We start from the raw sequence: 17,077 nt of genomic DNA on the forward strand, positions 1-17,077 counted from the left end.
AAACTCCCTTCTTGCTATGTACTTCTAAGTTAAATGAGATTTCAGGATAATAGGTAAAGAAACTAGAAATAATTTCCTTACCTGGCCCATCTTGCAAAATGAGACTTGAGACCTGTATTAATAAATATAAATTAATCCCAGAGTACTATTTCCATGTAGGGAGTTTGAGTTTGCTAACAATGTCTAAACAGCAAATTTAGAGTTCATTTAAAAGCCATAATCAGTATGTTATGCTGGCTTATTCACAACTTTAAAGGTGTGAATGTGTTTTCTTGGTTGAAAGGTCCTCTGACACAGCACCTGCTGCAAATATTCACTTTATCACTCTTGCCAGTGGCTGTACATGCAAGAAACTAATTTCCCTAATTTATTTCTAAATCCACATTAGAGACATTATCTCACTAAGCTTCCCCAAATCCCTATTATATTTATATTACTGATGAAGTAAGTAACACACAGAGTACTAAAGGACTTCCCAAGGTTATAGCTATAAAAATGGTGCAGACACATCCCCCATGGCTACAGATGCCTGGTTTAGTAATGCTATCCCTTTGCTTTAGTTATGTTGCCCAAAGGAAAAGGTGTTCTTTATAACAGACACCTAAACTTTTCCCAGGAGGGAAAACAGTTTAATAGCATCATTTAAAAAAAATACTAGTGCTTTCAGTTCCACACTTTCCCATATCCTACAGGAGAATGCATTATCTAAGATTTGTGATCTCTCTGCTACCATCAATCACTCTTATGAATTTCACTTTTTGATCTTGTTTTAAATAAAACAATTATCTACTCTAAATGAAAAACCCACAAAAACTTGGTTAAGTTGCCTTTTAAAAATGTAGTATATCATCTACTCTTCTAATAAAATGTAATTTAAACATTAGCCTATTTTTGCCAGTCATTTATTTTTCCTACTATTGGCTTGGTTCCCTACTTTATTTTGGAATTCATGTAAAGGAAGCCATTGACTGACTTTTGACCCATCAGCATCAACTGTTAGTATTTCGCTATTTCCTTTCCCTCTCCTTGCTTGTTTTCTTCCCTCATTAATCTTCATTGTCTTCCTTTCATCATTTTATTTCATTTTTCCATGAATACCTTTCTTTAAAACTGTGAAACACATGTGACAGACAACAAAAATAATGTATTCCAAATACTAAATAATCTTTCTCACAAAGCTTCTCCTCTCAGATAATCATTGTTAAGTATTTAGAATTTGTATCTTTAAAATTGCTATCACTGCAGGGTGCTGGTGGCTCAGGCCTGTAATCCTAGCTACTCAGAAGGCTAAGATCTGAGGATCATGGTTCAAAGCCAGCTGGAGCAAGAAAGTCTGTGAGACTCATAAACCACTCAGAAAACCAGAAGTGGTGCAGTGGCTCAAGTGGTAATGTGCCTGCTGATGAAGAGCTGAGGGACAGCACCCAGGCTCAGAGTTCAAGCCACATGAATGACCAAAAAAAAAAAAAAAAAAAAATCAGCAGTTCTACAGCACAGGCAAATAGAGAACACAAAAGAGATGACACCAATGGGGAATGTTCTGTTGCTATAACAACAAGGATAAACAAAAAAAATGAGCTAGTACTCCCAGGAAATAAAAGAACAAAATTGGGTGGGCCTCACCTGCTCAGGCTCTAATGAAGCCTCTGTGTTTCATAGCATGAAGGAGAAGCATACAGGAAGACATTATATTCAGAAAGATGCTAATATATGGAACTTGTTCTCTTAAGGAGAGCTTATTGATTTGAGAATGTGTTAGGCAACTTTCTGTAAAATCTTGCCATAAGCTTTTAGGGAGGAAAAATTGTTCAGAGATTCTTGACTTCCTAAAATTGATTGACAAATAGCAGGGAAATACATTGACATAACTATTTGGATGGGTAAACTGTACAGTTATGTTGACCTAGGAGGCCAAGAAGATGAATAGAAAGGGCCAAAGTACCAATGTGCTCTTAAAGAGCATGTATGTATCACCAAATCTCCTCCCAGAAATCTCCATCTAACTCTTAAAAGCAACCAATAGTTAATCAAACCTTTAACAAGGGTGAGGAAATACTCTTGAAAGCCATGTGTTGGGGCACATTTTGGATCTGAACTATAACAGAAAACTAAGTTAACATTGTTCAAGATTTATTGTACTCAATCTGACTTGAATTGAATCTCACTTTGTACAACTATTTATAAAAAGATGTCATACGAATAGAAATATTTACTAAAATATGTATTGAATCAATTATATATTTCAAGAAAAAGAAGCCATCAAAAGTTACTAAACTCACCTAGTCATCTCATGAAAAAATCTTTTGGGTAGAACTTAGAAAATTGTACATAGATATATGTAAATACACACACACATTAAATTGCTTAAACAACTAAATTTTGTTTAAATGTTTTTCAGTTCCAGCACTTAAACTTAACAGAAAAGAACATACAGAATACATACAAACATTGTAAATATCTGGTATTTTTAATTTAATTTATCTTAGTATCACAAGTTGTTTTCAAAAATGGTCACTTACATCTGACTATGTAATATCCAAATTGTGACAACAATTAGAAACAATAAATGACTAATACATATATAATGTCATTTGCTAGTATTGATATGGTCACTCTTAAAACTGGCATGCTTTTGAAAAATAATAAAAGGCTGTACTTTTGTAGAAGTACTAGAAATGAGCTCCTAACAGTTGTGACAACAAATCACATGTTACCTATCAAATATGCAGTGAAGGAATCTAAAGCTGGAGTAACGAACATTAAAAAAGTAACTAACGTTGATATAATCAAATTCTCTCTATAAAAGTCTATTTTTACCATGTGCAGTTATCTAGGTCACTAATACCATAATCTTAAAATTGGTAAAAGGAAATAAATGTTTATCTTATATTTCCTGAAATAACTGAATTTAGGAACAACTAAACTTTACTTGATTGGAGACATTTTCTGAAGAAGTTCAATTGGCAATTGTGGAAAGAATTAGAAAAACTGTTAAGTCTGGAAAGTCTAATAAAAAGCTAATTCGAGGAATTCTTCCTAAAGTGAAACAATTTCATAAAATACACCCAATAATTAGCTTTAACATCGCTAAGAGTAAGACAATTTTCAGTCATAAAATAAAATATGAAATGCTGTACACAATTTATCTACTATGTTTGTAAGCAAAATATTTGAGTCACCATGAAATCAGACCTTTAGAATTAACATTAAATTCTTCCCCAAAGCAAAGCTCTGTAAATAATCTCAAGTGAAGTAACATTCCAAACAAACTATTCAAATACTGATTAAAACAAATCTATAGATAATGTATATTTTGCAATCATAGGGAAATTTAATATAAAATGGATATCAAATGACATCAAAGTTATTCTTAATTTTTCTATGGGTGATGATACTTTTTGATATGTAATAGAATTCTCATTTTTATGAATAAGCTGACAAATAACAACTATAGGATGAAGGGATTCATCCTAAATATTTCAACAGCAATATTTCTAAACATTAAAGTAAAACTAAAACTCCAAATTCCTTATAATTGATCTTTCTGGGTATTAAATCCTTTGCAGTACATTTTACCATTCACTCTCATTTAGCATCATAGCATTTCAGAGCTAACAATAAATAAACGTAGAGAGATTGACAGCTAGATAAACAGGCAAATGAATGGAAACTGGTTGTTGGAATGAACATGGTTCATGTTTCAAAATAAACTCAAGAGAAAACAAATACAGAATGCCAGAAATCCTTAAGTGTACATTAAACTAAATTTAAGAAAAAGCCAATGAAGGTAAAATATGGAGCTAAACACAAAGAAAAATCATTAATATAGTATATTGAGCTTTCCCTTGAACATCATATGACAGTCCTATCAGTGATAGTTTCTAAAGTTTCACAAATATAAATCTGATTTAAAATTATCAATCTAGCTAGTATGCTTACATAATAGAAAGTTGTTGCTGAAAGTTATCTTCATATATCCCCAGTAATTCATAGATAAATATAAACAAAAATGAAAACAATAATTCTATTGGATATTTTATAATATATTTTCAATCAGGAACCACAGGAAGTGAAGCTGAGACAGAAGAATAATTAGCATGTAGAGGCCAGATTCATAACAATGCCACCAAAGAAATGAAAATTATACAACTGATTAGTCAATACAGGAAGACTGCATCTTCAATGTTATCAGAACTTCTTATATGGTTAAATCAGTTTTCAATTTATTTCAAACATTACACAATAAATGTATAATATTTTATACTTGTCTTTTGACCTACTTAAAGGGAGATTTGAGGATCACAAGGCTGAGAAAGGCTACATGATGATGGTATCAATTCTCCAGCAAAGGAGAATTGATACCATCATCATGTAGCCTTTCTCAGAGAAATGGAATATAGATCACCGTGTTCTGTAAGTCCCTGAGGAATGGAGATGATTTCTCGTAGTAAGGGAGATATGTAAAACTTACAAGGTATGCATTCATAACATCAGTAACCAGAGTTCTGACATTCCAATGCAATTGTATCAGAAACATAGTTAGTGATATTTTTAAACACCTATTTATTTGTAAATCATCTATATATGCAGTAGATTTTATTGATTCCCAGTGTGATCTTTATTGTCAAAATCTGCATTACACAGAAACACATTAGAAATTAAGAGGTTGGTTCAATAAGATTGAACCAATACGTCAATTTGAAATCTGCAAATTTATATCAATTCTTTTTTAAAAATCTTATTGTAAAGGTGATGTATAGAGGGGCTACAGTTACATGGGTCAGGAGAAGAGTACATTTCCCTTTGAAGAGTGTCACCTCCACTCTCATTCTCTGTTTTGCCCTACAACTTCCCTGCTCCCAATGTTATATAGTTAAGTATAGAGCAAATATATGCTAGAAGACCTACAAAATTAGGACACATTGCCCAAAACAAAACAATCTACCAGTCTTCTTTGAACTTAATTAAACCAAATATCTTTGCCCTTTTCAAATATAAAATATATAATCCACTTATAAGTATGTTGCATTATAAATTGTAGTATTTTAGTGTTTTTTAAAATTTAAAACTCTGTGCATTTTTACCCAATAGCTCATAGTTCAAGAATTAACTCTACTAGAATATAAATGTCTAAATGAAATTTTATATTGGCTATGGTTTTAGAATTAGAACAAAGAATTAAAAGAGAGATTAACTGTGACACATTATAACAGGTGGCTATGGAGAAGTAGGCTTACTAAGAGATACGAATGTAAGAATGTTGAAAGAACCTAATTCTAAATGCATCAGAAAATAGGAAGCAGCCCAACGCCAAATATTTCTTATCACCACCTGTTGTATTTAGATGTCCTCAAGTTTGTCACCCATTGACTTAAAAGGCAGGAAAAAACTCAACAAAAATGCATTGATAATAGACAAGAACAATTCTGTGCCTTGTCTAGAGAAGTCCTCTGGCTATACTCTTTCCTACTGAAATAAAATTTTTCCAAAGCTAACTTAGTTCCTAGAGTTTATACTGCCAAAGACACCACGAGTCTGGCTTGGAAATCATGGAACTCGGTAATTGCTAAAGCAAACCTTGGGCTCCAAACCTACAGCAGATGGATACTGGTAGTGAAAGCTGTGCAGTTAAGCACTTCTGAGGTGCCTATAGAAGAGACTCCGCGGGGAGAATTTCCAGTAGACAAAGCCAGAGGCTACAGAATGCAATAGAAAACAAAGTAACCCAGACAGTGCAGTTTTTCCACATGTAGTTTACTCTTTAACAAGTTAAGGATATTTGAGGATTCTTTCCAAGTAGTATTTTATTTTCTTTATTTATTTTTACCTTAATTTTGTGTGTGTGTATGTGAAAATACAGTATAGAGGGGTTATAATTACATGAGCAAGGTAATGAGTACATTTCTTATCAAGCATTGTTGCCTCCTCCTTTGTTTCCCCTTATTATCCCTTCCTCCTCTCTTCCCCCTCCCCCGAGTCAAAGTTGTAAAGTTCGTTTTTCAACATCACTTCTTGTACATTTCATTGTTGCAATGGGCCCACCTGTATCCCTATTTGAACAATTTGCTTTTTCCCTTACCTTCCCCAAATTATACCAACATCAAATACAGTGAAAACAGGGGTTATACCGTGGGGGAGGGACATACAAAGTAACATAGAAATCATCTTATAAATATGCTAAAAACAATAGCAAGAGTCCTTACCTTGGAGTTCATTTCGCCTAACATCAACTTATCTGACTGTTTCAGCTTGTCTCAGACTAGTTACTGCAAATAAGGGAAACCATGGGACCTATGTTGCTTTGGGGCTGGCTTAAAACTAAAGCTAGATACTTACATATCACCCTACACCAATCAACTCCAAATGGATCAAAGACCTCGGAGTCAAAGCAGACACCATGAAAACATTACAGGACAGAAAAGGAGATAATTTGTGGAGGGGAAGGGCAAAAACAAATCGTTTAACTAGGGATACAGATGGACCCATTGCAACAATGAGATATACAAGTCCTTATGTCGAAAAACGAACTTTAAAACTTTGGTGGGGGGTGTAGGATCCGGTAAAGGGTGGTGGAGGAATATGGGAAGGGATGGGAAGGGGAAACAAATGCTTGATAAGGCAACAATGCTTGATAAGAAATGTACTCATTACCTTGCCCATGTAATTGTAACTCCTCTGAACAGTATTCTCACAACAACAAAAGAAAAAAAAAAAAAAAAAGAAAGAAAGAAAAGAAAAAGAGATACCCTAGGTCTCCTTGGCGCAGCCGAAATTTTCTTAATAGAGACCCAGAAACACAAAAAATCAAAGAAAGTTTGGACAAATGGGAATGCATGAAATTGCAGAGCTTCTGCATGGCAAAGGACATAGCAAGATCAATAGAAAGTCCATGGATTGGGAGAAGATTTTCACTAGCCATACAATGGACAAGGGTCTCATATATAAAGTATACCTGGAACTCACAAAATTAAATTCCCCAAGAACAAATCCTCAAAGAACAACTGCCCAATAAGTAAGTGGGCTAAAGACTAACAGAGAAATGTCTTTGAAGAGGAAAGAAGGATGGCCAATAGACACATGAAGAAATGCTCAATCTCTATCTAGCCATAAAAGAAATGCAAATCAAAACAACATTGAGATACCACCTCACCCCAGTTAGAATGGCTATAATCAAGAACTCTCTCTCTATATATACACTTATATATACATGCATATACATGCATGTATACACATGTTTACATACATATATACATGTATATACATACATATATATACACACACACACACATATATATATATATATATATATATGTTGAAATTTTATGCCTCCATCAGAAAGAATACCATTGAAAGAGGAACAGGGTCCAAGGAAAGGTAACTGCTGCAGCTAGCCCATTCCCCAGCCTCCCTTAGTCCGGGAGACAATCAGATGCAACTTGGAGTCAAGTCAAGCAGGAAAACACACAGCAAGCCCTTTTTAAAGCAAAAAAGAGCAGGTGGCATGGGAGGGGAGGAAGAGGAACCAATCACTGTCAATGTCACACTCTATCATTTATCTAAGCTTCCATGGGCTGGTTGCTCACTGAACATAAAGCAAATCAGGCTCTGCCCACTCAACTCCCTCTCAGCGCCATCTTTGCTGCCCATGTGCTTTACAGAGTTCGATTCCTCAGCACCACATAAGCAGTAAAAGCTTAGGCTGAAGAGCCCAGGGACAGCACTCAGGCCCAGAGTTCAGGTACCACAATGGTTAAAAAGAAACAAACAAACAAACAAATAGAAACAAACTCTCCTTAGGAAAATTCACATTCTTAGTAATCTGTTTATCATTTCAAAGGAAGGTTTACCCAGTACTTAGAAATCTTAGGCTTGGATTCAGAAGTGAGTATTATGAAATGAAGTCTTTCATTTCAAGGAGGATTACATAGGACTGATGACCATTAAATTTTTTGGAATTATCTTTTTTTTTTTTTCTATTTAATCTATGGTACTGAATTTTAGGTATCTATGTGGTGCCCAACCTAGACCAGACTTGATTCCTGCCAGGAAATCTGGAAGTTTCAATGTGATTTATTTCTGACAATGAGGACATGAACACAAAGTAGTTGGAAAATAATCTGTGAAATTTTTTGACTGATTTTTATACAATTTCAATTTTATGTTTCATTAAATATATAATAATTCTTCATTTTTATAATCTAAGTTCAAAACATTTTTAATGGCCTCCTCAGTTCCCTATATTTTGTTGGGGACAGGAAACGGTATTTGAACAGAGTGACCAGCAGGTATAAAAGGAAGAATAAATAGAGATAAATCATTAAATATGTTATTTTACTTTTCAACATATAAAATGATTTTGAACGTAAAACTAGAATGATTTAGAAAGCATGCCAATAGGGTATGAAATCTAGATACCTGCTTCTTAAAATAATGATCTGCTATTTAAAATCAACATGTGTGCCTTATATTCAGTTCCTTTTTATAGATATAGTCCATATAATGAAATATATGTATGTAGAAAACATTTATATTTTATTCTTTGTTTCTATGAATTGGAAGACTCTTTGTGTCATTGTGTCATTGCATGACACAATTGTACTTCAGAAGATAAAGTACATATCAGTAAGGATTGTTATTTATTATAAAATAATTTATTGAAAAAATAATTTTATTGAAAAAATATTTTTATGTTTTCACAAATCTTAACATTGTAAATATTGGAAGTAAAAAGTTATTTCAAATGCATTTTTTAATTTAGACTGAACACAATGAAATAAGTATATAATTTTGATGAATAATTAGGTTGAAGTATAAGCATATCACTGTCACCTGGCAAATTTTCATATACTAATATGAGAATTTTAAACCTTGTATAAAATTGTCTTACATTTATGGTAAAAACAAAGCATTAACTGTTATGTATATGCATAAACAGCTTAAAGTAATTTGTGTTAAAAGCCACAGTTAATAAATTTCCATATCTTAAAAGACTCAGTGCTGGTATATTTGGGGAACCATTTTTAAAATTCAAACTTAATACAGTTTATTTGCTCTTTCCTTTTTTTTTGGTCTCTCTCTCTCTCTCTCTCTCTCTGTCTCTCTCTCTCTCTCTCTCTCTCTCTCTCTCTGTCTCTCTCTCTCTCCCCCAAACACAGCATATTTCTTGCTTTTATTCTTCACAACTCAGACTGTATTTCTACACATAGCCTAATTGATGCATAAAACCACAAATTCTCTGAAAAGTAAACAGAGGAGCTATGCTTTCTGAAAGCTGGATAGTGAGCATGGTAACCACGTAGTTTCTACATTTACTTTTATGTTTCAGCAATAAGGAAGTATTTTGAGTACACTATTTATTTTAATAAATTTGGACATAAATGGAATAAAGCATATTTCATAGGATGTCAATTAATAAGCCTCATTGGTATTGTGATGATATGCAATTAGATATATGTATTTCCAACTATTTGCCAATTAAAAATGATTAAGAATGTGCTCAGGCTTCTACATAGCAACATAAACAATTAGCTGAATAAAGTAATGAGCTACAGGATGGTAGAAACTGTTTTCATACTACTAGAAAATATATTAATATCCATAATATATACAAAACTCAACAGCAAGCAAAACACAAAACAAATAACACTATTAAAATATAAACAAATTTGAATAGCCATTTCTCAAAACAGTCAAATAAATGATCCAAAGTAGACAAAAATGTGTTTACTATTATAATTCTTCAAAGAAGCAGATCAAAAGCACGATGAGGTAAATTATCACTCAAGACAAAAGGAGGATCAAGCATATATTATAAGCCACATTTTTTTTGGAAAGATGCTATATTTGAAGTTTGAGACACAGGAAACTCAAAAATGAACATAAATAATAATTGCTAAACAGAAAGAAAGGTAAGTGTTATTTTTTTCAATTAGTGTATTCCCTGGATAATAATTTGATCAAAGGTACAAATTCTTTTTGATATATTTTTAAACACATTAGCAGAGATTTTAAAAACAATACTTGACATAAATAAATCATCAAAGACATTATGTAGAATGTTCTGACTCTTTTTGTTCATGTTTATAATTTTTTTATGTAAAAGTGAATATTTTACTTAAAAGTTTGACATTTCTTGACAAAAGTGTTGGGCTCAGTTTGCTTATTTACTTGGTATGAAGAACAAGGGGTGAAACAGAACAGTACATAAAAATTTACTAAGATCTTATCATTAATAATAAATAAAGATAATTTTCCCTTCCAATTTTGCTTTTAGCAAGCACAAACATTTTTCTTGAATTTTTTTATACTACCTAAGATTTTACATTTTATATTTTATTATATAATAGGTTTGATTGATAAAAATATATTTGAAATATTTCCCATGGAATAAAATAATATTGATCACAATTTCTTTATGTAAGTCTTCAATATTTAAAGATCACTTGATTGCAAAAAAGAAAAAAAGAAAAAGTAAGCAAGCTCACTCTGAATGAAATAAATAAGACACATCCCTCAGTATTTATAGGTCTCTATGAAAAGTGAATTTAACAATTGCTTAATTGGCCGGGCACCATGCCTGTAATCCTAGCTACTCAGGAGACTGAGATCTGAGAATCACGGTTTAAAGCCAGCGTGGGCAAGAAAAGTTTTGAGACTCTTAACTCCAATAAACTACCAGAATACAGGAAGTGGCTCTGTGGCTCAAGTGGTAGAGCTCTAGCCTTGAGGTGAAGAGCTGGGGGACAGTGTTCAGGCCCAGATTTCAAGCCCCACAACTTCAAAAAAAAAAAAAAGGTAGGCAAACAATTGCTTAATTGAATTGAATAACTTATTTAACTAAAATTGACACAACTTCAATAATTTTGTTCATCATAAAACACCAGTGTGGTCTTTAGTTCCAAAACAAAATAATTTTTATCCTGTTTCTATTAGATTTTTTAAATTGTATAGCAAAATCAACAAGGCAGATCTTACATGGTAGATAATAATCTACCCTTCCAACTATTAAATGATTAAAATGTCATAGACTTCCTGTCGCTTTATCCTATGCTGTCATATTTCCTCTAAATTCTGTTATTTGTCTATGTAGAAACATTGTCCCCTGTCTAAATCTCATTTTCTAGGAATAAGAAAATTTATGTAGGATATGCACAGCATAAAATTGTATACATCAGTTGGAATCAATGAATTATGCATGTAAGACTTTGAATGTTCTTAAAAAGTATACTGTTAAGCAATATCTATCTATCTATCTATCTATCTATCTATCTATCTATCTATCTATCTATCTATCTAATGGATTGAGTTAGGGCCATGTAGCAAAAAATGTTCTTTAAAAATAATCTTTATTCACAAGAACATTATCCTAGTTATACCAGTTATAAGATCACCTAAGGCTTCATATTTATAGCATCTGGTTACATTCTCACATCTATTCTGAAGAGTTCTATTTTACACTCAAAACTTAAATTCATTATTTTTTATTCGTATTAGATATAATAAAATACATTAACACACATTAACAGAATACTAAACCAGGAAGAGTGGCTCATACCTGCCATTTGGGCTATATAGAAGATTGAATTTAGGAGGAACAGGTTCCCATGGCATCCACAAGACTCCATCTCAGTTAAACAAGCTGAACATGGTAGGACATGTTTGGCATCCCAGTGAGGACAGGAAGAGTAATAATCACAGGGACCCAAATAATGAGCAGGGCCTGATAATCAGCATGGCCCCATTGCCTGGCCAGCTAGAAAGAGTGGGCATGTTGCCTAAGGGGGCAGGTCATGCTGTTGGAGGGGGTGGGGCATCAAGCCCCACATTGTGAGCTGTTAAGATGTGATTGGACAGTGGGCAGCTTGGGGAAGGGGTATGAATGGCGGTTGAAAACTGTTAGGCCAGCGACCCGCTGGAGTTGGGGGAGAAGCACAGCGTTTTTGGAGCATCTGAAGGGGAGAAAAAGGGGAAAGACCTGGAAGGAAGGAAGTGGTGAGACAACAGGAGGGGAAATACCTGGGAGAGGAAAAGTGGCTAGAGACAGCAGGAGGGGAATGACCTGGGAGGAAAGGAAGTTGAAGGAGAGCAGTAGGGGATGGATGGCAACTGGCCACCAGGGCAGAGCAGGGCAGGCCTGTGGAGAGTAGAGAGGCCTGAAAAGAAGTGGAGGAAGGTAAAGGGGAAAGACCGGGAAGGAAGGACAGGCCTGTGGAGAGTGAGAAAGGAAAGAAAGGAAAAAGCCTTGGCCTTTGGAGCTTTAGAGCTTCGGAGATCTAGGTTTGGTGGTTTGCAGACCAATTAACAGAGGGCGTGGCTGCCCATTGGAGGCTTCGGAATTTGGTGGTCGAGGTTGCTCTTGGTTCTGGGTATCTAGCCTAGGACAAGGTAGTCACAGGACCCCTTTCTAGTGTAAACAGAATTCTCTTGTTATCTTAAGCTGGCCTCTATGGATTGCCTAGAACTTTGGAGGTCATAATTGAAGCCTACATAGATGGACTACGGTACATCCACATGAATATATACATAGGCAGGCAGTGAGACCCTCTCTCAAAATTAACCGTAGCAAATGAGGACCAACACTATGACTCGATGGTGGAGATCTTGCCTGAAAAAAACAAACAAACCAAACCAAACCAAAAAAACCTCAGGTCCATTGTTAACTACTACCAAGAGAATCCATTACATAGAAAAGTTTTTGGATGACAGGGTTCTGGCTACGCACTCTTCCAAGGATCCTTTTATTTCTACACTTGGTTAACACTGCCATTTTCAAATTTTATTGTGCCTCTAAATTACTTGCAGGATACATTTGAACAATGCTTCTGGATCAATGTCACCCCTATCAACATTCTCACCCATCTCTCCTGACCCCACCCCTTCTCTAGCTTTACTTAAAGTTGTAGAATTGAATGATTGACTGCATTTCCTCCTCCTTTTCATTCATACACACCTCTCTCTTTGACCCCACTCCACCCCTTTCAAGTACCATTTCCTGGTGTTTATTTTGTTGAGAGTTTATTGCTTTTCTAAGGAATTGCACTATTTGTGTTCTCTAATTCACAAATTCAGAACTTGATCAGAGGATTTATTTCTGGAATATTTCCAACTGCTGCTGAGGTTTGGCTGCTGTCTTTAACTGTATTTAGTTAAGGGAATATGATGTTAGAGAAAGTATAACAACTTCATATGTCCACTCTCAGAGAAGATAGATGTACGTCACTTCTGGGCACAAACTATATCTAAATATAGTTATTTGTTTGTTTGTTTTTTCCTTACATTTGCCAAAATCTGAATATTTCTTCACCAAGAATAACAATTACTATTACAAAGTAATTATTCTTTCAGAATGTTCTCCTCATCTTTTACCAAAGAATCCAATAGCCATTTGTTCCAGTGTTCTGTTCTAGAGGGAATGCAAATCTAAATATTGTGAAGATTTGGCATTAGGTTAGCTTGACTCTAACAGAGATCCAGACTTTTCTTGTACCTTCTTTATTAGGATAAGAAATATTCAAATGTTTTTTTTCTTTCTTGCGACCGTTTCTAGCATATTTATAAGATGATTTCTTTGTTGCTTTGTATGTCCCTCCCCCACGGCATAACCCCTGTTTTCATTGTATTTGATATTGGTATAATTTGTGGAAGGGAAGGGAAAAAACAAATCCTTTAAATAGGGATACAGATGGACCCAGTGCAACAATGAGATGTAAAGTCATTATGTCGAAAAAACAAACTTTACAACTTTGGGGGGGTCAAGGGAGAGGGATAAGGGTGAGGGAGAGGAGCGGAGGGTGGGTGGGAGATGGGAAGGGATAGGAAGGGGAAACAAAGGGGGAGGCAACAATGCTTGATAAGAAATGTACTCATTACCTTGCCCATGTAATTGTAACCCCTCTGTATGGTATTTTCACAATAAAAATAAATAAAATATAAAAATGCAAAACAAAAGATTTTGGAGAGTAGTGGTACTAGAGAGAGTCCTCACTAAGGTCTAGCTCACAAACTACAGTTTTCAGACTCCCTTTTTCGTCATTATCTTAATGCTAGATGTATAAAGAGCACTGTGACACCTATCACTAGGAATATACTCTGGGTTGATTCCTGATCTTGTGGAGTAAAAATAATATTATTGGTCAAGGTCAAAGGATATTTAAACTATTGTCTTTCCTATGCAAGATCATGACTCCTATACACTGAGATACCTACATTTGTAGACAATGAACTCATGTCCTTCAGCCTGCTAGACACAGAATAGCTACACACAAGGCATTACACAGTCTGAACTGCCATTAGGGGATGAAGATTAGCATTCACGAGTACGTAGACATGTTACTGTATCTCCAGCATCAATTCTTCAACTATCACTTATAAGAAGACAAAGAACAAAACCCTTTCCAACTAACATCTGTGTTGATATAGATGTCCCATATATTCAGCTGCTTGAGAAAAAAACTGTGTATCTTTATGTATGCACATTACTCAAATTGGATGATATCAACATTTCTGTTGCAAGTCAAAGTGTATATTAGCGAGTGTATATGTATATTAGCAAAAAAACAAATATTTTCCAGTGGCTGCAGATGCTCAAAATATTGGAGAACTATACTTTGAGGTATATGTATATCTTGTTGCTTTCTGGACAATGATCAATCATCTGCAGAGGAGGAAGAAAGTAAAAAGGCAACTCAAGAACAGGCTTCTCTAGGAAAACACACATGGATCAATGGTATATGGAAACTATCACCAAATGAGAAGATACATGTATTTCACATTAATATTCAATGTAAACCACTACAGAGGAGTCAATACTGAATAACCATGCATTCTAACGATGGCAGTCAAACTTCCCTCTATGCTATTAATGATCTTATGATAGAAACACAATAACTATGGTTATGTTAGGAATGTGAATTACAGCAGGCTTGAAATTAGCTTGGGCTGTGTTTTCTGAAGTTTATACAGAAAAATGTCACTTAGGGAAGCCATGTAACACAAATTAATAACATTACTGCTTTGAAATTATGGATTCAAACAGTATCTGGGGCATTTGATCTGGCTTGTCAGAATTGTTTATTGATAACAATGAGATTAATGATTTACACCTGGTCTTCTATGGGACTCTGGAGAATTCTGCTGTTAAAATGGGTTAGGAATATGTCATATAGCCAGGAAAATATAAGCTTCTAGCCAAGATTGCAGATTGAGACCTGAGTTCCAAAGTGTTCCATGCATACATTAATGGTTCCTGATCCTAGAAAATACACAGTTATCCATAACATTTAGAAGTGGATATTAAGTAGTGCTTATATCTGATAATACAGATCCTTTGTCATGAGCTAGAATTTCACATTTCACTGTAATCTATCTGCTTATTTTCATCCGGTCACCTATATATTACATAATGTACCTATACTAAAATACAGATTTGTATTTTCATTTTTGTTCAGTGACTCTTCTCTTGCACTCGAATCATTTGTATACTACAGTGACTTAAATGGAGTCAGCAAACATGGAATTTAACTCAGTGAGATCATTCTACTTCTTTTTAGAATGCCCAGTTAGCCATAAATAAAGCCATGTTCTAAAGTTCTGACCTGCTGCTACTCTCAAATATACAAGGAAGATAGTTGTGGTAGTTAACATGGTGATACATACACTACAGAGTGTAGTGTAGGAAAATACTTTTAGAAATATTCAGGGTACGACTTTGCCTTTCCTGCCTCTGCAGCCTTACCCACCCTTCCTACTTAGAGTCAGAAGGCTTTTCACAGTCATGGGGCCTATATTTACAATTGCAGCATTATACATTGTTATGATTTTAATAGATTAAATAAACTTCTAATATTACTTAATAGTTTCTGTAAACAAAAGGTCAAAATATGGTATATTTTGGAATATATGTAGATAGATACATAGAAAGATCAGATATGTACTGAAATATACATGAAGTATAGAAAGAAGTGAAAATCAGGATCATGTTTCAAATCGCCCTACCCACAGGTGAAAATTAATATTGTTTAAACCCAGAGGATATTTCACAATAAAAATGATGTGAAAGTGGGCCAGTAATCATAGGTCTACTTGTTACTATTCAGAAAAAGCTGTTGTAAGAGTTGGAATAACCTTCCTAAAGTAGGATATCCTCTCAAAATTAGAGCTTAATCTTTTACAGTGCATGCTACCCTTAAATCAGAGCAGTCTGAATAGCTATTACAGATCTATCTGGAGCCCCAAAAACTATTATTTTGAATGAGACACAGGAACAATTTCATGCTTCTCATTCTAAAGAATTGGATAGTCTTCCAAATAGGGGATCATGTTTTATGGTTACAGAAATAGAATGTCTCACTGAATGGCAGTTACCACCTGAATACTTCATATCTATTATATTATTGGACTGCTAGGCTGCTTCTACTTCAACAGGATAAGATAATATACATGGAACTCTGGTGATCTACTAGGCACTTTGTAGTAATTTCCCTGCCCCACTATTGTTAATAGCATACCTGAAGTAACCTAAATTGAAGGACATATAATTTCCATGGACTGATAATCCATAAGAACTTAATTGTGGGTTCAATCTTCAGATCATCCAAAAAATATGCTTCAAGATGATTAATTAAGATGTGGGATATTTAGGCAACATACTGGAAAGAAAGAAGTATTGTTCATCATCTTAACAGCTATTACATCAGCAAGAGCTGAAGTTTACTCCTGTGATTTTCCTATTTTAGGTCTCATAGTATGACAGGTTCAAGGGATTGATGGAGGAATAATTCCTGGAAACTTTGTACTATAGATTAATAAACCAAATATCACAATTGGTGGACTGTAAGGCTATAATAATAATACTCTCTGGCTGGGAAGGTGGCTCAGTGGTAGAGTGCTTGCATGCATGAGGCCTTGGGTTCCATTCCTCAGCACCACATAAGCAGAAAAATACAGAAGTGGTGCTGTGGCTCAAGTGGTATAACGCTAGTCTTGAGCTGAAGAGCTGAGGGACACAGTGCCTAGGCCCAGAGTTAAGGCCTCACAACCAACAAAATAAAATAAAATAATACTTTCAGATCTTCTTCAG

General features: G+C 34.5%; 1 long non-coding RNA gene across 1 annotated transcript in view; it reads left to right on the forward strand.

Moving 5' to 3' along the window:
• The first annotated feature begins 11,903 nt into the window (after window positions 1-11,903).
• The window catches only part of LOC138813525 (uncharacterized), a 76,342-nt gene continuing 71,168 nt past the window's right edge, over window positions 11,904-17,077 (forward strand). Inside the window, exon 1 of the long non-coding RNA XR_011367835.1 lies at window positions 11,904-11,991. This is a non-coding gene — a long non-coding RNA (uncharacterized lncRNA). The remainder of the gene's footprint in view (window positions 11,992-17,077) is intronic.

The sequence above is a fragment of the Dipodomys merriami genome, unplaced genomic scaffold, assembly GCF_024711535.1.
Source record: "Dipodomys merriami isolate MVZ:Mamm:240054 unplaced genomic scaffold, mDipMer1.0.p SCAF_6, whole genome shotgun sequence".
Classification (NCBI taxonomy): Eukaryota; Metazoa; Chordata; class Mammalia; order Rodentia; family Heteromyidae; genus Dipodomys; species Dipodomys merriami.